Source organism: Canis aureus, chromosome 20 (genome assembly GCF_053574225.1).
Source record: "Canis aureus isolate CA01 chromosome 20, VMU_Caureus_v.1.0, whole genome shotgun sequence".
Lineage (NCBI taxonomy): Eukaryota > Metazoa > Chordata > Mammalia > Carnivora > Canidae > Canis > Canis aureus.
This window is the reverse complement of record NC_135630.1, coordinates 34876368-34900169: the sequence shown is the minus strand read 5'-3', so window position 1 is coordinate 34900169 and position 23802 is coordinate 34876368.

The following is a 23802-nucleotide window of genomic DNA, read 5'->3' as shown; positions in this document are numbered from 1 at the left end:
TGTTAGAAGCAATCACTTCAGTTTTAAATTCAATCCACAGATAGTCAAACAAGCCACTTAACCTCTCTGGCCTCACTTTGCCTTTCTGCAAAATGGAAATAACACCTGGTGTATTTATTTCATGATGCATGTGAATGCCAAACAAATTAGGATGTGAGAAGACGCTTTGCAAAAGTGTAAGATTCCATGTGAATAGAGTACAGTTCTATTATTTTGATTAAGCTCATCACCTGATTCTCATTAGCCCACCCTGATCCCCGGAGTTTCCCAGCGTGAGGGCCAAAGCTCATATTCATTTTATGTGATTTGTTCATTGTGCTGAGAGGGACAGAAGGGAAGTCGACTGGGAAAACATAATAGAAAAATCTTAAATTTTATGAACTTCAAAGTTTCACAATGCTTTATCGTTCCTGTGAGTACAAAAGGAAACCTAATATCCCACTTTGAAATCTAGACTTGTCTTGTTTTATTTGTCAAAAATGTTTAGAACAGTTAAATCTGCCAAGACCCCACGGGTGCCGTGAACAACATTTTGGAGGTCGTCCATATACCTCCCTCCCTTCTTTCTTCTCATGTTTTTTTTTTCTTACCAGTCATTTGCACAGTTCAGGAAGCAGTTGTTAGCTTTTCTGTTTTTTTTTTTCTCTTTTAGATTTTATTTACTTATTTGAGAAAGAGAGGTGAGAGAGCACAAGCAGCAGGAGAGGGTCAGAGGCAGAGGGAGAAGCAGGCTCCCTGCTGAGCAGGGTGCCCGATGTAAGGCTGGATCCCAGGACCCTTTTGGCCTGAGCCAAAAGCTTAACTGACTGAGCCACCCAGGTGCCCCGTTTTTTTCTGTTTGGTTTGTTTCAAGATGTGCCCATGCGAGAAAGATACTTCAAAGGAGCGCAGAGCCCATTAGAAAGGCAATCAGGGCACCAGCAGAGAGGTGGTGTCTGAGCTGGTGACTGGTCAGGCCAAGAAGAGGAGAGAGTACTCCAGGGAGAGGAGATAAATATGGAGGTGCAAAGCCAGCAGCAGGTCCTGGGAACAGCGATTAGTGATTTGGAATCACCCAGGTTTAAGTTGTGAGGAGGTGTGGGGTTAGGGGAGACGAAGATGGGGGTGGAAGCAGGATTCAGATAATGCAAAGGGTTCACTCTTGAGGGTGATGGGGACCTGGGAAAGTGCTGTGATTACCTTCGTGTTCTAGAAAGAGTCACCCGCAGCATGGAGGATGTGTTGGAGGGAAGGACGTGGGAGGCAGGAGGACTGGTTGGAGCCTGGTGCTCCATTGCAGGTGGTGGAGACTGGCACGGGGTGTGGCCGGGGAATGGAGAGCGGGCTAAAGGCATGTGGAACATGCACGGAGATAATAGGCAAAGGGATCACACCAGGAGGAGCCCAGCACAGCTCTGTTGACTTGGAGAACCGTGTGCCCCTGACTGAAATGGGACATAAAGGAGAAGCAGCTTTGGGGTGGGTGAAGAGGGACGATGCAGACCAAAGGGAAATACCTCAAATATTGAAATTGTCTTAATATTACTTGTGGTGAGTTCTTCTCACCCTCCCTCGGATCGCACTCCTGCTGTGACAGCCCACCAGACTCCTGGGGACTGGCCCTGTGGTTTTCACCTGGTTTTCTTCCCCCTTTCAACTCAATCCCCTTCACTTCTTCGTCTTCTTTACCCCAGGTAGGCTTGTGTTTCAGCCTCCAGACCTGCTTTACAAAAAATTAATTAATTGTTCCATTCATGTAAAATTAGCATACAGTATTATATTTCAGGCATACCATAGCGTGTCTAACGACTCTATACATTTCTCGATGATCATCATGATCAGTGTACTCTTAATTCCCTTCACCTGTTTCATCCATCCTCCCAGCTACCTCCTTTCTGGGGACCACCAGTTTGTTCTCTGTATTTAAGAGTCTGTTTTTTTTTTTTTTTTTTTTTTTTTAAGTAGGCTCCATGCTGGTGGGGCTCGAATTCATGACCCTGAGGATCAAGACCTGAGCTAAGATCAAGAGTCGGACACTTAACTGACTGAGCCACCCAGGGGCCCAAGAGTCTGTTTGTCTTTTTCTTTGTTCATTTGTTTTGTTTCTTAGATTCTACATTCGAGACCAGTTTTTATGTATGACATAGCCATCAAAACACACTAGTCTTCAGGCTAATGATTTGTCAAAAATATGGCCGGGGAGATAACATTTGCTTTTCAGGAGCAGGGGCTGGTTAGGCTGACCTCTTTTCCATTCTGGAGAGATAGATGGTTGGGGCTATTACAATCTACAGCACTTTGCCTTGGCTCCTAGTGATTCATGGCTACTAATCCCTGTGGATATATTTTTATTTTCTTGGATATATTGGATGTGCAGGTGGTATATATTGGAAAAGCCTGTTGTTTATTGACACGAGCCCAGTAAAGACTCTGATTAATCTCAAAAATAAATAGAGAAAAGTGGAAGGTCACATTCCAGATCAAGAGCTCCGATTAGATCCCTGATCCCTGAGTTATTTATTTCCAGTTGAGAGAAATCCTCCCAGCGGAGGTGTCAGGAGACAGATGAAGATGAACGCAGGAAGTGTGCTCAGGGCTCCTCTTGTTCTCTCTTCTAGACCTTTATATCTGTGCTGGTCAATTGTGCTTCTCTGACTTACTGTTTTGGAAAGCATCTTCTTTTGTGATCCCATTGTCTTAGAGATGGTTGCTTGGAGATATTCTGTAATTTTCCCTATGCCCTCGAGGGATGTGGAGGTAAACTTTTTGGGTTTCCCTGTGACCTTGGAGGATTGGATGTGTCTGGTGAGGTTTCCTTGATGGATTCATGGCAGTCTACTTGGGGATGTTTGGATGGGGGTCCCGTGTGTCTTGTGGTCTCTGCCACTGATGTAGGAACAAGTTAGGGCCAGACAGGGTAGGAAGGGAAAGATAAGGGAAAGACCCCAGAGTCAGGCTCCTACCCCTCCCAAGAAAACAGAGATAAGACAGTAAAATCAGAAAAAATAAACCTGTCTCCCTAGCCTCAAAATGGTAGGGAGTATCCCCATTTAATGGCTACTAAGTAATCACAGAAACTCACCAGACTACAAAGAAATATGTCATTAAGGTGTTTTCAATAGTCCCTGCTCAAACCAAGACCACATAAGAATCTGGAGGCCATGGCCTACTTGGAGGCTCACAGAAATCTCCGATGTAGAACAATGTTATGGAGGAGATGTTAATCAGAGAGAAGGGAACATCTTGTTTGGGCTCATGATATTTACAAAACCATATTGTTTGTCATTATGATGGTTAAGAGTCCGCCATGTTTGTTCTAAGTATCCACCCTGATATTGACAAGAAAATTACCAAGTTCCCTGGTCAGTTCCCTATACAAGACCAACCCTACAAGCCCTCAGTGGCAACCCTGTCCCAGACCCTGGCTTCCAAGGGCTTTTTCTGCTTTGCTTAATAAACTTCTATTGCTTTGTTCACTCTGTTGTCCTCCAGATTCATTCTTTGACTGTGTGGGACAAGAACCAAGCTCTCCCGTATCAGCATCAGTAGGAGAGCAGTGCTGGCCGTGGGGTTGCTGTCTCATGTGGGGCTGAGCCTGTGCAGGAGACGACAGGATAGTGGAGGGAGCGTGAGCTAGGAAGTTATTATTTTGAGATATGAAGTCAGTCACCCAAGTCAGATTCATACTTGTCCTTCCTCTCACCCTGGCATTCTGGTTCTCTCATTTTGCCTCTTGTGCACTGGGTGCCCTACTGCCCCATTTTTCCTCCAATAGTGGCATATAGCACGAACCTCGCCTCTTGTCTGGGAAATGGAAGGAAACTTCTTGCAAATTTCCCTGGATCCTGTCACTGTGACCATTCACCCTCCGGAATTTTCAAAAACACCGAATGAATTGTATTATTTCTTTGGTTATACTCTTCCAGAAAAGGGATTGGCCTTTTAATTTGGAGATGCCCCCAAAGTTGCACACATCACTCCTATTGACATCCTTCCACCTGAACTTAGGTCAGAGGGAGGCTGGGAAGTGAGGTGTTTACCTGTGCGGACATATGCCCCACGACAACATGGCAACTAGAAGAACTGAATGGATTTGGTGGTCACCTCGCTGTCTCTGCCATAGCACTGGGCTGTTGAACACTTTGGTAATATGCCTCTGTGGGAAGTCCCCTCCTCTTCCCATCCAGCTCCTTCTTGAGATCATCTCAATATCACTTCCTCCTGGAAGCCTTCCCTGGTTCCCTCGGTTGTCTAAGCCACCCTCCCTTCAGCACTCTGTTGGCCCCCTTCGTGTGATCACAAGCCCATGGCACTCAAATCTTTTTCTTGTCTTTTGCTCCCTCATACCCTGGGAGTTCCTCTTGGGCAGCAGCTATGTCTTCTTCGTCTTTATAGATCTGTGCAGAGTATCAGGGCAAGGCACAAAATAGGTGATCAATGAATGAATGATGGATAGAGCGACGCTCTAATGTTGGGAGCCTTTTAGTGGCATTGGTGACAAAATGTATAAAAATGTTTTTTAAATGTCAAAAAAAGACTCCAAATTGGCAGGTTTTATTATTACTGTTTGCCTTTCAGGGCTTCTGAAACCTGGCTGTGCTTTTGAATCACCCAGGGAGAGCCTGAGAGATACAGTTTATGGGGTCCTGCCCCCAGAAGTTCTGCTGAGTAGATGTGAGGTGAGGGCCAGGGGAAGTGTGCTAAAAACAGAGACCCTGGGGGATCATGCTTCAGCCAGTCTCTCTCTCTGGGAGAGAGGTATGAGGTTGCAGGAGCCCAGTGGAAAATGAAGTGTGGAGGGACCCTAGCTCCTTCCATGAGAGAAGGGGTGGGACTAAACTATTGCCTGCCTGCCTCTCTCCCTCTCTCCCTCTCTCCCTCCCTCCTTTCCTTTTCTCCTAGCGATGACTTTCATTACACTCTCTAGCTAAAGGCTGGGAAATTCTAATCAGAAATGTATCCACTTATCCTGCAGCTTCTTAACTCCATCCGGTCCCTGTGGGTACAATCGTGGTGATTACATTTGATGAATTGCTAATACCTTTGTGATCCCAGGTTCCACATCCCCTGTGGGATTGGAGCTGACACCAGGCTGCCCTGGCTCTCTGCCCCCAAGGCACTGGGCTTGGAAAGCTGGAAGCTCTAGAGCTGAGACCTGCCTGGGAGGCCTTTTGGAGGAGCTGTGACAGCCCTGCTCTTGGGGCTCCTCTTTTTACTGCCCTTCAGAGTGACTGGCCGCTGTGTCTGCCTGCAGAGGAGGATACCAAGAGGGTGAGCCCTTTTAGATTCCATGTGACTTCCCTGAGAACCATTACTGGAGCCTCCCTGGAAAGTGGATAATTTTGGAGATAAAATACATTTAGGAACCCAAGGTAAAAAGCCAGATTGTTGGAATATCGAGTCATTGTTTTCCTGAGCTCTGAGCAACTGACAGGCTGCAGTGGCCAGGCAGGTAACATATTTGAGTGATTTAAGGCATTAGGGAGAAATGGAGACTGTGACAAACTAGGTAGTATCTAAGAGCAGTCCCATTCAAAGTCTAAAGAAATACCGTATTGGCCAAACCAACCAAACATGCTGTGGGTTATTCTAATGGTCACCACAATGTGACACCTGCAGAACCAGTGTGTCAGTCCTGAGACCTCTGCTTGGGATCTTGTTCTTCTTTCCCTTGTGTCCCTTGTCCCCACTGGTGTGAGCTGAAAGGATCAGAGGTCCTCTGATTTTGGGCCAGTGGGTGGTAATTAACCCTCACAGGATTTAGAAAGGAGGTGGTCCCTGCTCTGCTATAGCTTCAGGGGAGGTGCACAACTCAGTGATGGCCTTGAGGAATTTAGCTAACAGGACAGATGCATGCATGGAAGAGCTGGAGACCGGGGAAGACAGGAGACCTACAGTGATGATGGGAAGTGTTCATGGTTGTTCAAAAAGAGAGAGGCCAGGAGGTGCTAGAGCAGTGAGGGGGTCTTCACCAACCCTGAGATGGTGACTGGAGCCAAAATCAAGAGTTGATGCTTAACTGACTGAGCCACCCTGGGTTTTAATGTTATTATCCCTATCTTACAGATGAGGAAACTGAGACCCAGGAAGGGTGAGGAACCTTGCTGAGCATTACCCTTCTGGTAAGGGGAAGGTCTAGGATTTAAGCTCAGATGGGCTGGCTCCCAAGGTCTTGTTCATAAGTCCTGTGTTCCCTCCCTAACTTTAAGATTTATTTATTTATTCATGAGAGACACACACACAGAGAGGCAGAGACATAGGCAGAAGGAGAAGCAGGTTTCTCACAGGGAGCCCGATGTGGGACTCGACCTCAGATCCTGGGATCACATCCTGAGCTGAAGGAGGATGCTCAAGTGCTGAGCCACCCAGGCGTCCCTGTTCCCTCCCTTACTTACCTGATACCACATAGGTACTGAATGTGGAGCATGAATAACTTCCAGATCCGGAACTGGGAGCTGTAACCCCCCCTTACCCGCCCCCCCCCAAGGTGATGAACTCACCTAGAGCATGAGAAAGGGTGTTTTCAAAATTATTGAACCCTACATCTGAAACTAATGTACTACATGTTGGCTGATTGAGTTTAAATAAAAAATAAAATAAGACATTTAGTTTCAAATGTTTGCCCAAGGCGAACCAGGCAGATAGTGTAGCTAATGCCCAGAAAGAAATAAGACCAGGCCATGGCAAGTAAGTCACAGAGGAAGAGGTGTGCAGTCACTGGACAAGTCAGGAGTCAGGGGGGTCCAGGGGGCGCAGACTATAGGAGCCTACTAGGACTTGAGAGGAGCCAGAGCCAGGACAGATGAATTCTACTTACCTTCATTTTGAAAAACGGGCATCTGCTTCATATGTTGTTTACAGGCTGTTTTAAAATATAGCGCATTAATAGAAAATTTGAGATCTGTCCAAAAGATCAGAAGGTGACTGTTATTGAAAATATAGTTTGTTACTCCTTGTTTCCAAGAGGAGGGGGCTTGCGGTACCCACAGGCCTACGCGGGGAAGCACCAGGGTGGGCAGGATGCACAAGGAGCAAGGGCAGTCACGGGCAAGAGCCTTTACTGTGATTTCCGAGGAATGGGTGAACCAGAGTCAGCACGTTTAGAATCGGCTCGTTTGCATCATCTCAGCAGGCTCTGGGACAGAGGGGCCGTCCCTGGTTGTGTGGTACCTGGCCCTGGGGTGTTTAGGGCAGGAGGATGGTGGCTTCAGAGTGTGAGAGCCCTGTGAAGACCCCGTAGAGAAGGTGGGGGGTGTGGGCTCTGGACTGGTTGCCTTGTATTTGCCAAGTGCACTCACAGGTAAGTCCGTTATCTCAAGGAATAGGCCGTTCCCGAGGGAGGCCGTCGCTCCAGAGCTGGCATGGCCCCAGATGTCACAGCAGCAGAACACAGAAAATCAAAGCCACAGTTAATACATGGACCCTGGTCTGATTTCTCTCCAGGGTACAGTTTCATTGCAATTTTATGATCTCAACCTATGTAAGTTAATTTTTCCAGGACATTTTTTTTTTCAAAGGCTGAGCATATCATGAGGACCGCCCCCTCCCCTCCATTTTATTATCCTTGGACTCCACAAGGGGCTGGGTCCACAGTGAAGGAAATATGGCTTTGCTGTGCCAAGGGTCAGATGCTGTACTGTGCACAGGACCCTCCTGGTGTCTGCCGTGTCTGTCACCTGAGCCTGTCCTTTGGGATAAGGACAGGTCATTACACCGTCGTGCCAGGGCAATGACTGCACAAGAGCCCCACACCCACAGAGGTGCCATTCACTTGGTAGGCATGCCTGTTTATCATACATTTCCAGCAGATGGCAGTCAAGCATCTTAATCTCACAAAGTCTACTAGGAAGACTTTTCTGACAAATAGAAATAAAGTGCCTCTAAGTGGCACCTACATCCTGAGAGGGTCCGCTGCCCAACGGTCCCCATCTCACAGGCCACCCTTCTGTTCTCCAGCTCTGCAGGGGTTGCAGTTATGTCCCATCACCCAGCAATAGATGGGCTTCTCAGCTTAGCCCCTGTGGAAATTCCTTGGAGAACTAACACAGCCTAACTTTTGATTCTGCTACCAGAGCCCCGGTCAGAAGCATAGCGCACAAGTTGAAGGGGTAGTATGTGATGAAGTGGGTCCTGATGGCCTGGGGGTGGGGAAAGCTCTGGGCCCTTAGGGCGGGAGGGGGTGTAGACAGCATCTGTGGTCAGAGAGAAGGGCCAGACACAGGAGGATGTGTCCATTCAAGGGGTAGGCCAATTGTTTGATGAGTCCTGTACTAGGGAGTGACCAGGATACTGAAGGATTAGGTCCAGCTACTTGGACACATCAAGTGAGGTGAGGCAAGGAAAGTGTAGCCTTGGACTTGTGTTCTGTTCTGTGGGAGGTGGCTAGAATAGGGTGGGTGGTGACAGATCCAGGCCGGAGGGTCTTCCCAGCTCTTGCCATGCTCAGTGCAGGGCCAGTAGTTAGGTGATTATCTGACTCTTGGTCCCTCCTGGGGAGGAGCTTTGGGGAAAGACTACAGAGCCACCAAGGAAGAAGGCGAGACCCTAAGGGCCTGGTGATACAGGGACCCCAAGTCCCTCAAAAGGATTTTGAGCTGCTCTGAGTGAAGCACCTGGAAAGATTTGTGTTTTTTTTGTCCTTAGAGAAAGGAAGAGAAGACAGGGAGGCAGAAAGAAGGGGGAGAGAGGGTGAGCAAGGCAGTGAAAACCTGAGTTCCCAGTGAGTGGTGGCCCGAGGGCATGCGGTCACCGAGCAATGTCTGACACACAATTTGAATGTATGGTGTGCAGTGTGCTGTGGGATCTGGCTCTGTGGACCGCCTCCCCCCGCCTCCTACCTGTCAGTGAACTGTGTGCCACTCACCCACGTTTGCTATGGAAGGTTCTGTGTGTGTGTGTGTGTGTGTGTGTGTGTGTGTGTGTGTGTTTGAGAGAGAAAACTGGGGAAAAAAAGCTCAAGTTCAGGCTTGGCCAGGCTGATGTGGTGCAGAACAGTGAAAGTACAAGGGGAGGAAAGCCCAGAATGAGTAATGGCCGTTTCAGGGTAAGTCCCTCAGGATTTGCAAAATCATGGTGAAAACTTTCAATCTCATAAACTGTGGAGTTAGAGCTTTTGTTCACTTACACTAGGTGTCAGAGCTTGGGGAGCCTAGCAGACTTCTGAGTCACATAAAATACCTAGTGTGTAGCAGGGCTTTTGGAAGCCTTCCTGATCCACAGAGGTAGGCACACCTCCAGAATGTTCCTGAGTTAACTAAACTGTTAAAGGTGTCCCCTCAACTCATCCTAACAGAAAAATTTATCTTTCTCTTAGTTTCCTCAGATACAACGATGCAGCAGAGAAGCATTCAACCAATAGTCTTTTCTTTAGTAGATATATCTTTTAAGAAATAAATTTAGAATGACTTTATATTTGTTAATTCATCCATTTGGTGATTTAATATCTGTTTATTAGCAGCCTAATACATGCCGGGATATGTTCTTGGCCCTGGGGAGCCCTGGAGAAGGTGGCCACCCTTAGCAGATTTCAGGATGCACGTGGGATTGATCAGAGGAACAAGAATGTTCAGGGTCACATATTTAGCAGCTACTTTTAATTTGCTTGACAAACGAATTTGCTTGACAAACTGTGGCAGAAAGATCCCTGGGTAGAAATTACTTTATGCTAGAGAAAATCCAGGCCTACTTTTCTAGCACTGTCTGATATGCTTATGAAATTTTTGTTGAGAGCAGGAAGGTGGGCAACAGGCTCAGGGTGAGTCTGACCCACAGTAATCCGAGGCGAGGAGTCTCAGGGATTTGGCTTCACCCACTCTGCTTTTCCATTACTGAGACTGTGTGCATTCTTGGTCTCACGCTGGCTCTGTAAAGGGATTGCAAAGTTGTTCTGAAAACCGAAGATAAAATTGCTTTGGAGAGCTCTCATTTTGGTCTCCTGGTGGATTGTAAGCAAACACATTCTTGGAAGCTGAGCAGTGAAACCCTATTGTTTCAGGCCAGGAGGACCACACAGATGCCAAGCCTGTGCTGCTTTGGGAGTCCCTGCTACCCGTGATCTATCAGGAGGGGCCGCCTTGGGTGCTAATGACAGAGCTTGGAGGAATCACCCCCCTGGGGCGTAGTAGAAGCTCAGTGCATGATGGTTGGTAAAGTGATAGAAAAGGAACTGATATCCAGTGCTGGTTGGATCCTCCAGCCCCTCCACTCCTCTTTTTTTTAGAGATGTGTGTATTTTCCCATTTTAAAATGGAAATAAAACTCACTTCTTTTGGTGTATACTTCTGAGACTTTTGAAAAAAAGCATATGGTTGTGTCACCCCACTCAGGAGGTAGAATGATCGCACGACCCCCAAAGCTCCTCCACATCCCAGCTCCTGACAAACACTAATCAATTTGATGTCCCTATAGTTTTGTCTTGAGAAACTGTTACATCACTGAAAGGATAAGTGTGAAACTTTTTGTGTCGGCCTTCTTTCACGTAGTGTGGTGCAGTTGCCATTCAGCCATGCCCATTGTGTGTATCAATAGTTTATTCCTTCTTTATTGCTGTGTGATGTGCCCTCGTGTGGTTATAGCAATTTGCCTATCCGTTCATCATTTGAGGGACTTGGGGGCTGTTTTTCGCTTTTGGCAGTTACGGAAAAGTTGCAATAAAGCTTTGTATACAGGTTTTTGTGTGAACATACATTTTTCATTTTACTTGGGTAAATCCTGAGAAGTGGGATTTCTGGTTTGTATGATAAGTGTATTTCTAACTTGATAAGAAATTGTCAAGCTGTTCCTCAAAGTATACCATTTTGCATCCCCATCAGCCATGTATGAGAGTTTCACTTGCTCTGCATCCATGTCAGCACTTGGTATTGTCAGTTGAGCACCACCACCACCACCATCACCACCACCACCACCACCAATTAGCCATTCTGATAGGTATGTAGTAATTTCTCATTTTGCTTTTAATTTACATTTCTCTAACAATGAATGATACCGAGCCTCTTCTCATGTGCTTATCTGCCATATATACATTGTTGATAATGTGTCTGTTAATATCTTTTCTCCATTTTTGGGTGGTTTGTTTTCTTGTTATTCAATTTGGAGAAGTCTTATATATTCTGGATAGAAGTCCTTTATCAAGTGTATACTTTGCAAATGTTTTCTCCCAGTTTTTGGCTTATCCTAACAGTGTCTTTTAAATTATAGACATTCTTAAACTGATGGTTACCAGAAGGGAGGTGGGTAGGGGGATGGGTGAAATAAGGTATTAAGGAGTATACTTGTGATGAGCACTGGGCAATGTATGGAATTGTTTTGTTCTTCTTTTTTTTTTTTTTGCATATGAACACCCAATTGTTCCAACATTCTTTGTTGAAAAAAACATTTTTTCTCCAATGATTTTTCTTTGAATATTTGTCAAAAATAAATTTGCTATATGTGTACAATTCTATTTCTGCACTATTATGTTCTATTGAACCATCTGTCTATTCCTTCACCAATATCACACTGTCTTGATTACTGTACCTTTATAGTAGGTCTTAAAATTAAGGACTTTGAATGTCACAACTTTATTCTTCTTTTTCAAAATTGTTTTGGCTATTTTAGTTTCTTTGCCTTTTCATATACATTTTAGAGTAGTCTTATCTGTATCTATGAAAAATTAGGTTTAGATTTCAGTAGAAATTGCATTAAATCTATAATAACTTGGGAAGAATTGACATCTTTACTATAGTGAGTCTTCCAATTTATGAAAATAGTATATTTCTCCATTTATTTAGGTCCTTTTCAGTTTCTGTTATCAATGGTTTGTAATTTTCAGCATACAGATACTATAAAGTTTTGTTAAAGATATACTTAAGTTTAATTTTCTTGGAGTTACTGCAAATGGTGTTATTTTTTATGATGTTTCCAAAGAATATAATTGATTTTTAAAAATGCTGACCTTGTATCCTGTGACTTTGCAAAACTCACTGAAGAGCTCTAGCCTGACATTCACTTATTAACCTTATTTATAACCCCTAGTTCCTAGTCTTTTGTTGTTGTTGTTGTTCTTTGATATTTTCTATGTAGTTAATTATGTTATCTGTGAATATGAATAGTTTTCTTTTTAATATGTATACTCCCCCTGCCTTGTTAATATTCTGGTTAGGACTTCCACTATGATTTTTTAATAAGAATGGAGAGAGTAGACATTCTTTCCTTGTTCCCAATTTTAGGATGAAAATATTTAGTTTTCACCATTATGTATGATGTTAGCTCTAGGTTTTTGTAGATATCCTTTATTTCACAGAGGAAGTCTCTTCTATTCCTAGTACATGGAGACTTTTTGTCATGAATGAGTACTAAATTTTGTTAAATGCCTTTCCTGCATCAATTGATTTGATCATGAACATTTTCTTTTTTAGACTATTAACATGGTGTGTTATAATAATTGATTGATACTTGAATATTGAACCAGCCTTGTGTTCTAGGATAAACTCCATTTGGTTATGGTATATTATTATTTTTATGTATTACTGGCTTCAGTTTGCTAAAATTTTGTTGTGGGTATTTGCATGTATGTTTATGAGACATACTGCTGTTTTTAAAAAAATTTTCTTGAATTATCTTTGGTTCTGTGATAAGACTAATGCTGGGCTCTTAAAATAAGTCAAATTCTATCCTGGAAGAGGTTGATATTATTTCATGTTTTAAGATTTGGTAGAATTTCCTATGAAAGCATTTGGCCTGGAGATTTTTTTCCAGGAAGTTTTAAAGTATGAATTCACTTTCTTGAATAGTTATAGGGCAGTTCAGGTTACCTATTTCATTTTGGATGGATTTAGTAGTTTGGGTTTTCAAGACGTTGGTCCATTACTATCGTCAAATATATGCCTGTATTCCCTTCTCGTATTTTTTTTCCTTATTGTATTTTTAATGTATGTGGGGTCTGTAGTGATACCCCATTTTTTAAGTCTTCTATTTCTTAATTGCTATTTTTACTTTCTTTTTCTTTTTCTATCTTACTAGAGGTTTACCCATTTTTTTGGAAATCTTTTCAAAGAATCAGGTCTTGATTCTATGGATATTTTCTATCATTTTTCTTAATTTTATTGACTTTATTGGAAGCTTAGATTGTTGTTTTGAGACATTTCTTTTTTTTATATAAGCTAGTTAATAACTGTAAATTTCCCATAAGTACTGGGCTAGCTGCATTCAACCACATTTGAAAATGCAGATCTGCATTTTCATTTTATTCAGAATATTTTCTAATTTGCCTTAGGATTTCCTCTTTAATCCATGGATTATTCAGAAGTATGTTGTTCAATTTCCAAATGTTTAAATATTTTCCAGATATTGATGTAAGTTGACTTTTAGTTTCATTCCTTTATTGTCAGGTAATGTTTAAGTATGATTTCAATTCTTCTTCTTTTTTAAAAATTTTATTTATTTATTTGATATATATAGAGAGAGTGAGAAAGAAAGAGAGAGCATGAACAGAGGGGAGGGGCAGAGGGAGAGGAAGAAGCAGGCTCTCCACTGAGCAGGGAACCTGATGTGGGGCTCGATCGCAGGATCCTGAAGGCAGATACTTAACTGACTGATCACTCAGGCACCCCTGTATGATTTCAGTTCTCTAAAATTTATTAAAATTTGCTTTAATACCCAGAGTATTGTGAATATTTCATGTGTACTTGAGAAGAGTATATTCTGATGTTATTGAATGTTATTGAATGAAATGTTCTCTTTATATCAATTAGAGGCAGTTGGTTAAAGCTATTCAATTCTTCTATATATTTGATGTTTATCTGTGTACTAGTTCTTTGATTATTGAGAGAGGATTATTGAAGACTCTATGAAAGACAGATTCTAGGGTGGTGCCCAGTGATCCCTACTTCCTGGTGTCTCCATTCTTGTATAATCCCTTTCCCTTGAGTGTAAGTGGGCTTCTGATTTGCTTTTAATCAATAGAATATGGCTAAAATGATTGATATTACTTCTATGATTGTATTACATTATATATGACTCTATCTTGAAAGATGCCAAGAATACACAATTCCAAAGCTAGTTTCTTCAACAAATCATGTTGGGAAAATTGGACATCCATATACAAAAGCATGGAATTGGGCCTTTATATCATACACAGAAATCAACTAAAAATGGATTAAAGACTTAAATATATGACCTGAAACTGTAAAACTCCTACAGGTTCTGAAAACAGGGGAAAAGCTTCATAATGTTGGCCTTGGCAGTGGTTTTTTGGATATGACACCAAAAGCCCAAGCAACCAAAGCAAAAAGTGGGACAAGTGGGATTATCTATATAAAACAAAAAATTTTTGCAAAGAAACAATTGACAGAGTGAAAAGGCAACCTATGGAATGGGAGAAGATATTTGCAAACCATACATCTGCTAAGGAGTTAATCTCCAAGATATAAGGAATTCCTGCAATTCACCAAGAAAACCAAAGCAATCCAATAAAAAAAAATGGGTAAAGACTCTGCAAAGACATTTCTCCAAAGAAGACAGAGAAATGGCCCACAGGTATAAGCTCAACATTACTCATCATCAGGGAAATGGAAATTAAAACCTAAATGTTATATCACTTGCATGTGTTAGGATAGTCATCATAAAAAAACTAACAAATGTTGATGAGGCTGTGAAAAAAATGGGAAGCCTTGTTCACTGTTGGTGGATATGTAGAGCAATGCACCTGCTATGGTGAACAGTGTGGAAAGTAGAATTCCTATATGATCCTGCAATCCCATTTTTGTATATTTAATCCAAATAATTGAATCAGCATCTCAAACAGATCTCTGCACTCCCATATGCAGTGCAGCATTGTTCACAATGGACAAGAGGTGGAAACACCCTCAATGTAGAATGATGGAGGAATGGATGAACTGAAGGTGGTATATGCATACAAATGAGTATTATTCAGCCATAAAAAGAAGGAAATCTTGTCATTCACTACACTATGAATGAAACTTGAAGGCTTTACACTAAGTGAAGAAAGATAGTAACAGTAGGGCCAATACTACATGATTTCACTTACACGAGGTAGCTATCAAAGCAGAAAGTAGAACGGTGGTTCTAGGGGTGCGAGTCAAGGAGTGGAAAAGGGACTCCGTGGTTCAATGGGTATAAAGTTTTAGTCACACAAGATGATTAAGTTCTAGAGGTCTGTGGTACAATACTGTGCTTGTAGTTAAAATACTGCAATGTACACTTAACAATTTGTTAAGAGGATAAATACCATGTGATGCAGTTTTAAATACACCCACACCCACAGGACAGAAGGCAAGGGAAATGGGTTGGGTAGATAGCCAACAGAATGTGCCATGGATTATGTACAAATGCTGACCTACAAATTGTGTTCATCTCCTGGGTGTGGGATTTAGGGAAAACTTTCACTTTCTTGATATTGGTGTTTTCTACACGATTATAGATGATTATATAAAAATAGGTGTTTCTGTTTTAAGAAAAGATAAGAAGTTGTCTGGCTTTTATTGACTTCTCTAGGGAGCCCGCCTCGGTTCTTAGGTCCTCTCTGCTCCCTTCTCTGAATGACTGGAAGCACTCACAGTCAGTTTCATATAGTTTAGGATTTCAATCTAACCCATCTTGTTTTATTTGTTGCTATGACCTATGCATTTATTTATCTTCTGTCCCCAGCTGGGTTGTAAGCTCTTAGAGGTCAGACATATTTCTTTTGGATCTTCAGAGCATCCAGGGCTGAGAACCTGTGTGGAGCACAAAACATACTTTTACATGATTTGTGGAGTAGTCTGTAGGCAAGCCTGGGGAATGGGGCCAATGTATGGTTATTTGCTACCAATTCACTTATGAAAAAGTATGCTCACTTTTATGTTTGGATCCCTGAAGAGACAATTCAGAAAATGAAGTTTTACCAGGAAGATCTAAGTGGGAAGCAAATGATTAGTTTATTCTTATTATTTCTATTTTTAATATATTATTTCTATTTTGTTATTATTATTTAATTTAAACTCCAGTTTAAACCATTCTGTAGTGTTTCCATTGAGCAAGGCTTCATCTTAAAAGGACTTTTGTATGTTCTTTGACCATGTACTTTGGTTATCAAGTGCTTCAGTTTAGATTCAAAAATTCCTTTCTGGTGATCTGCAGGATGTATACTCAATAAATAACCCCTGTGTTACCCCAAGAATCCTCTGTAAATTCTCCAATAATGCACCTTAAAAAAGAATCGAATGACGTTGTGTAGTTAAGTATGTCTACTTACATGATGCTCTTTACCTCTCAAACTCTCTTCACCCACATCACAGAATGTTTTAATGAAACAACTTTGACGCCATGATTTTTATCCCCTTACATAGGCCCATAGATTGGAAGTGCATTTCCAGCATTTATGGTTAATTATTGGCAGCTTTAGACTAAAATTCAAGAGGAATAATTCTCAGCTTTATCACTTTGCCAGGCTGCTTTGAAAATCTTGTGTCCTTGAAGGGCGACTCTTTGTTTTGGCCATTTGGCAGAGTTATCAGGGCACACTCATTAATTAAGTAAGACTATAAAACAGATTAGGATCAACATGTATATATTTCATTGAGAAGGACTAGATGCTTTGTTAGACAAGGAGTTGCAGTTGGTAGATACCAGAGGACAGGCCAAGAGGATAAAGGCACTGGCAAGAGGATGGCCAAATCTTTGGAAAAAAATATCAACGTTGCCACAGCATACTGCATAAGCCAGGTCTTGGCAGTGGATACCGTTCCCTGTATTATCTGATAAGATTGATTCCATCGTCCATCTCATGTCCTGTAGGAAGTCTAATGTCTTCACCAAGATTTTTGTGATTTCCTGTTTGTACTTGTTTCTAGTTACTCATGGCTAGCCTTCTGGGTTTGCCAAGTTACCATTTTCTGCTGTGCTTTTTGAAACTTCTCCATTATTTCTTCCCTGGCCTTGACTCAAACGTGTGAAACAGATCTGTCTTATTTAATTCCTTGAATGCAAACCAACTCTCCAAGACTATTGGGTCATGTCAAAAGGGCTCCTACTGGTTAAATGTGGGGCAATTTGACCATCGATAAAAAATAACTGAACTATATTGAACACATTAAATACATTTAACTATAGGAGTATATAATAGTTATGATAATGATAATAATAATAAAAATAAAAAGATCTCATTTATAACCTTTGGATCCTAGAAAAACTATTTGTTATTTCAAAAGTTGGCAAACAAAAGGAAAGTAACAATCTTTATCCTGCCCATACATACTAACTGAACCTCAGGTTACCGAGTGGTTGACAAGGGGAAGTTTCTCTTTATAGAAGCTAAGAGATGCAGAAGGAACAATCAAATTATAATACCGCTATTTTGCAACCTCTAATGAAATGATGGTATAGGCAGTGATCATCAGTGATACTAGTATCATAAAATGAGAAACAGCTGGATATTACATGTCTCTCAATGAAAACTCTCAACACTATTTAGGAAATAGTCTTGCCAAAAGAAATCAACTTATTGAAAGAGTTGACTGGATCACAGCTTTATTTCTTTTGCCAAGCCTATCTCATCTAAGTGGTGTTGAGCACTTCCATCAAGAAGAATTTGCTTCAAAATAGCCTAAGGAGGGAAAAAATGGATGAGGATAGAGATGAAAAAAGATTGTCCATGGGTTGATAGCTATGGAAGTTGAGTAATGGCTTCTTGGGGCTTTGCTCTTTATTTTCATGTATATTTAAAAACTTCCATAATTCATGTTTCTTTATTGTAGCAAAACACTCCCCCCCACTGAAATGACCAAGGAGTAGTGGAAGGGGAGGTGGGGGGGGTTGGGGTGACTGGGTGACGGGCACTGAGAGGGACACTTGGTGGGATAAGCACTGGGTATTATGCTATATGTTGGCAAATTGAACTCTAATAAAAAATTTTTTTTTAAAAAAGGAGAGAGGCTACTTGAAAACAAAACAAAACAAAACAATACCCCCCATCCCCCACCCCGAAGCAGCTCTGTGTGTAGACTTTTATTGGAAACTCAGGGGTAATAGTGAAGGAGGTTACACCAAGTTTCACATAATAGTTAATTTAACACCGAATATTAGACTTCTTTTTCTTAAAAAAAATGCTCTTTAGCTTTTTCAACAACTCAAAACCCACTGACTTCCGTATTTGGTTTCCCCTCAGTCTACCACTGCTTCCCATCTCTGGCAATGCTAGATAATACTCCTTCTTCATTGTATAGAGCAATTTAGTAGTCCCTACTCAAAAACTCAACTTTGGACCTTCCTTTGCAAAGCCAGTGTTTCATCAACAGGCTAGACAACACATGCTTTCTCCAGATTTCAGAGCTTCCTCTTGTATTCGATAGGGTAAAGACGAAGCTGCTATAAGAGAGTAAGCCACAGTACAATGACTCAGAAGAGAAACATATTTCTCTCTTCCATCATGGCTCTAGGGATGGGTAGTCCAGCTCCACTCTGTGAACTGATTCAAGGACCCAAGTTTCCTGCATCTGGTGCCCCAGTCCTGGAGCAGGGAATTGTTGGTGAGGATGGGCAGGAGTGCGGGAGAATCATGCCCAGTGTCCACTGGAGCACTGGGAGCTGCACACATCGCTCCTGCTCGCATCCTATCCACAAGCACCTGGCGGCAAGGTTCCCTCCCCAGCCACACAGAGCCAGGGATGTAGCTTCTTTGCAACCTTGTGTTCAGCCATAGTTTTGCATCGATGGTGGAGGGAAGAATGGATTTTGGAGTCCATCTCTCTGCTTTGAGTCTCTGCAAGGGGAGCAGAGAATTAGTCCTCATTAATACGGATTATGTAACCAGCATGTGGACTGCATGGCTGCTGGGCAAACAAAACTTTGTCTTTGTTTCCTGCTTGCCTCTAGATGTTGCAAAGTGGTGGTAATTTTGCCCTGCCCCAGGGTAGCTGTGCCAGGCCCACCTTCTCTCCGTCCAGTTTAAGGTAATAGACTGTCGTGTGGATGCTTATGTCTCCGTTCTGTAATTAGAACGTCCAGTCCAAGTGAGCAGCTTAATACAGAGGTGCATATTCTCTTCCCTCCCAGGTTGGCCCTGCCTCAGGTGACACAAGTGGCTTTTTCTTAATTTCTCTGCTGCTTCTCCAGATTCTAGTCTCTTTCAGACACTCTGAAGCAGGAAGGTAGAGGTGCAGGGAGAGGGAAGGACCCATCTCATTCCAGCTCTGTTGGGAACCTCCTGACCTTTGGGCCTGGCAGACGCATGGAGCTGACTTGTGTTCGGATTTGCAAAGCTCTTCAGTGCCTCCTCAATGGGTCTCTTGACTGGTTTGAGTAGGACATTACTGTCCTATTCTGGATGGTGGCTTGAGACATTTCCTGCGGCCTCAAGGAATGTTGTCTTACCTCTGACTTCTTGCTGCAGAGATATTTGCAGCACTCTGGATGGTCCTAATCGCCCCAAGATATCCCAGCTGTTTTCCTTTCCCCTGGGGCCCATATCCGTCCTTGGGAAACACATCCCTTGCTTTTTTGGCTAACAGACTTAGCCCACCTTGGACCTGTAGATTTACCCTGTGGAAATCAGAGCTCAGCCATCCCTACCTTCTGGCTGTGGGGGCCACATACTAATCTCTCCACAAAACCCTGTCTCCCACCCCCCATGAAGTCCTTCCTCCCCACCCCTGCACCTCCCTCTCTGGGAGAGAGGTGGGATTTGCATCGCAGCTTGCCCTGAAGATAGATGCCTTTTTGTACTCCTGGAGACGAGGGAGTTCTCAAGCTGTGAATGGGGTTCTCATCCGACCTTTATAAATTCTACATTTGGTGATCTGTCTCATAGGCAATTTGATATTGAACATCTATTGTCTTGGCACTCAGCAGAAACCGAAGCAGAAGGCGCTCCATCCTCTTGTCCTATGATAGAAATGAATCATGCTGCCTGTAGAAGGCAAAAGCAGGCACCGTCAGCTTTGGTCTTAAATAACACTTTTTATCTCCCCACTACAGTTGGACACCTGATCTGTGGAACAGCCCTTTCTACGGAAAGCAGACTTGATAGGGAAGCCAGCATGAATGTCCTACCTGTGTGTGTCCCTGTCTTCCACTCCTGCCCAGGCCTCGGAGAGCATAATGACTGGGTGGGACAATCTCTTTGAAAAGGATTTTTATTCTTAGCTTTTTGCCGTGTAGCTCATTAGGAAAAATAACACTTTCATATTGGTATGACCTGTGGGTGTTTTCTTTAAATTCAGCAAAACAAATCCTTCAGAGTCTGCGTACTTTTCCTGTCACGTAAATTGCAGTTATTAGGTCAATGGAAAGTAGCAGTAAGGGGGAGCCCAAGGCTGTGTTTATTAGACCCAATTAGTGTAGACCTTGTATTAATATGTTTCCACCTCCATATGTCCGAGTCCTTTTCAAGGCTGTGAGGCCAGTAGAAAATTTACAGTGAAGCAGGCAGGGGGCTGAGTCATAGCCCAGTCACCTGGAGATAGTGGTCTGTCATTATGCCAATATGTCTTTGAGTCTCAGAGCCTACAGCCACAGGGACCCATACCAAGCTGTATGACTGCTGGGGGCTGGGAGTTGAGGTCCTATGGTTGGAATGGAGAGGACAGCTCCTGATGCCAAGGAGCTTGGAACCAATGTGTGGAGGAGAGGTGAATGGAAGCACACCCCTGGTCAGCTGCCCCAAAGGCCAGTCCTTCCAGGGCCCAGCTGTGAGCACCTTCTTTGTTTGTGAGGTGCTCCTCAAGCCTGGACTCACCCAGCACTGCTGTACTTCACCCCCACCTCCGCGGACCACCCTTCGCCTGTCCATCTCAGAAGCCCGAACTCTTCTCCTGTGAGTTCAGTCTTCACTTCTCATTATTCACGAAGGTCCCTAGCCTGGATCCAATATCTTTGGCCTCCATTCCACCCAGAATTTGAACGCCATGGCTGACCCTGTCAGAACTGTGGCAGCCCATCACCCGGCCACAGATACTCACCCAGGCCCAGGTTTCCCTCATGATCTTGGTCCAGCTATGTTCTCTGGGGAAGAGGATGCAAACCTGGGATGTTAACCCTCGGAGGGGATGGCCTGTCATGTAATACCAAGTCCCAAGGGCTTAATTCAAAAGAAGTCTCTTGCCTAATCCCTGATTATTTAATTTACTGTTTTGCTTGAGTTTGGGATACTTATTCTTGGAGAGTTATGATCTTCCTCAGGGAGCTATGATGGCATCCAGTTCAGTACTTTCCACTAAGTTCAGGACTCATCAATGGTCCAAATCTCAGAGCTTGCATCTCTCTTGGGACCTGCTTTCTGGTCACTGTACCTGTAGTTCCAGAACATGCTATGCTTTTCCCTGCTTCCAAGCTTTTGCCCCTGCTCTCCCTCCATCAGCAATAATGCTCTCCCTCGTACATCAGTGAGCTCCTAATGGTCTTCTGACGCCCAGCTCTGGGTTCTTCCCAGACTGTTTAGGTTGATCTGATTCTGTTTTCCTTTATGCATATGGCATCTTCCATACATTGTATTTTTACTCAATCATAACTGTGATTTTCTCTTTCAGTTTTTGCTCGTAGATCTTTCTTCCCCTGGAAATGACAAGGTCCCCCTGGTACAGGCACCTGCATGAAGGAGGATGGATGTGGGTGTAGAGATGCTGCCATGTAGGGCTCTTTCTGAGTGGAGCTTCTATATGTTGAACCCTTTCAAGCAACAGAGTCATCCAAGGTCTTGGTGGGACAGAGTCCCAGACTCAGTCCCTCTGGGCCAGACCGTAGATAGAAGCTGGGCTGGTGAGTGCGTGGGAGCCTGGGCTGCTGACTGTGCATGGGTAGGGACAATGAAGGATGGGGGCGATATACACCAGGCAGCCCAGGGCCTGGTTAGCAGGTGTCCTGTGAACCACTCCTCAGAGGGAATGTGGCTGGCAAAACCTGTCCAGCAATGTCACTGGGTTGGGCTCCTATGCATTAACCAAGGGGACATCTGTGGTTTTGCCTCAGGAATAAAAATGTCCTCTCCTATAATGCCATCACTGCGGAAAGACAGCCACGGTTGAATTACCTCCTCTAGGAAGAGTCCAAGGACTCGTTCCCTGACTTACTCCAGTTGCCTCTAGAAAGCACTGAGTGTACTGAACATTGAGGGACACAGCGAGAGGAGTCACCAAGTCAACAGCTAAGAGGAAGTGGACCAGTATTGTCCTTTCCGCAGTGTATATCCTTGGTTCCTTTGTCACAAATCAATTGACCTTCTATGTTTGAATTTATTTCTGGGCTCTCTACTCTGTTCCATTGATCTATGCGTCTGTTTCTATGCCAATACCATACTGTTTTGATCACTGTAGCTTTGTAATGTCGTTTGAAATCAGGACGCATGATGCCTCTAGCATCGTTCTTCTTTCTCAGGATTGTCTTGGCTATTTGGGGTCCTTTGTGGTTCCACATAAATTTTAGGACTGTTGGTTCTATTTCTGTGAAAAATTATGTTTTTTCTTTTATTTAAAAGTTTTAATTTAAATTCTAGCTAATTAACATACAGTGTTAGATTAGTTTCTGGTGTATAATATAGTGATTCAACACTTCTGTATATCACCTGGTGCTCATCACAGCAAGTGCATTCCTTAATCCCCATCACGTGTTTCCTCCATCTCCCCACCAACCTCCCCTCTCACAACCATTAGTTTGCTCTCTGTAATAAAAAGTCTTTTTCTAGGTCTTCCGTCTCTCTCCTCTTTTTCCCCCCACTTTGCTCATTTGTTTTGTTTCCTAAATTCCATATATGAGTGAAATAATATGGTGTTTGTCTTTCTCTAACTGACATTTCACTTAGCATCATGCTCTCTAGCTCCATCCATGTGCTTGCAAATGGCAAGATTTTATCCTTTTTTTATGGCTGAATAATATCCTGTTGTATTTATATATACCACATCTTCTTTATCCATTCATCAATTGATGGACACTTGGGCTGTTTCCATAGTTTGGCTATTGTAGGCAATGCTGCTATAAACATAGGAGTGCATGCCGCCTCCCTTTGAATTAGTATCTGGTTATTTCTTACAACTAAATTTTTATATCTTCCTTTCTAATAGTTTGGGTTCCTTCAGCTTTAGAGATAGGATTCAAGAGCAAGTATTTTATTCAGGAGGGCAGGAAAATGATACAAAGGAGAAACTCAATGATCTTACTCCAGAGGTGGAGGCGTTGATATATTTACGCACCATCTCTTATGCATGTTTGGATGAGGACTGCTGCGAGGGATAGAAGTTCCCAGGTATTTCTGATCTGCCATGCAGGTAAACAGAGCAGACTTCCATGGTTCCAGAAAAGCCTTTACATAGAGAGGGGCTCATGCCAGCAATTGGTAGCTATTTGGAGCACCTAAAATGGTGGGGTTTGAGGGAAGTAAGTGGAGTAGTGACAGCATCTTCACACCCCCAAATAGCCATGGGCCTCGGAGTCTTTTTTTTTTTTTTAAATAACATTATGTTTACTCTCTTAAAGTGAAATCCATAGTTTTTTTAAAAAATTTTTTATTGGTGTTCAATTTGCCAACATATAGAATAACACCCAGTGCTCATCCCATCAAGTGCCCCCCTCAGTGCCCATCACCCAGTCATCTCCACCCCCTGCCCACTTCCCTTTCTACCACCCCTTGTTCGTTTCCCAGAGTTAGGAGTCTCTCATGTTCTGTCTCCCTTTCTGATATTTCCCACTCATTTTTTCTCCTTTCCCATTATTCCCTTTCACTATTTTTATATTCATCAAATGAATGAGACCATATAATGTTTGCCCTTCTCTGACTGACTTATTTCACCCAGCATAATACCCTCCAGTTCCATCCGCGTCGAAGCAAATGGTGGGTATTTGTCGTTTCTTTTTTTTTTA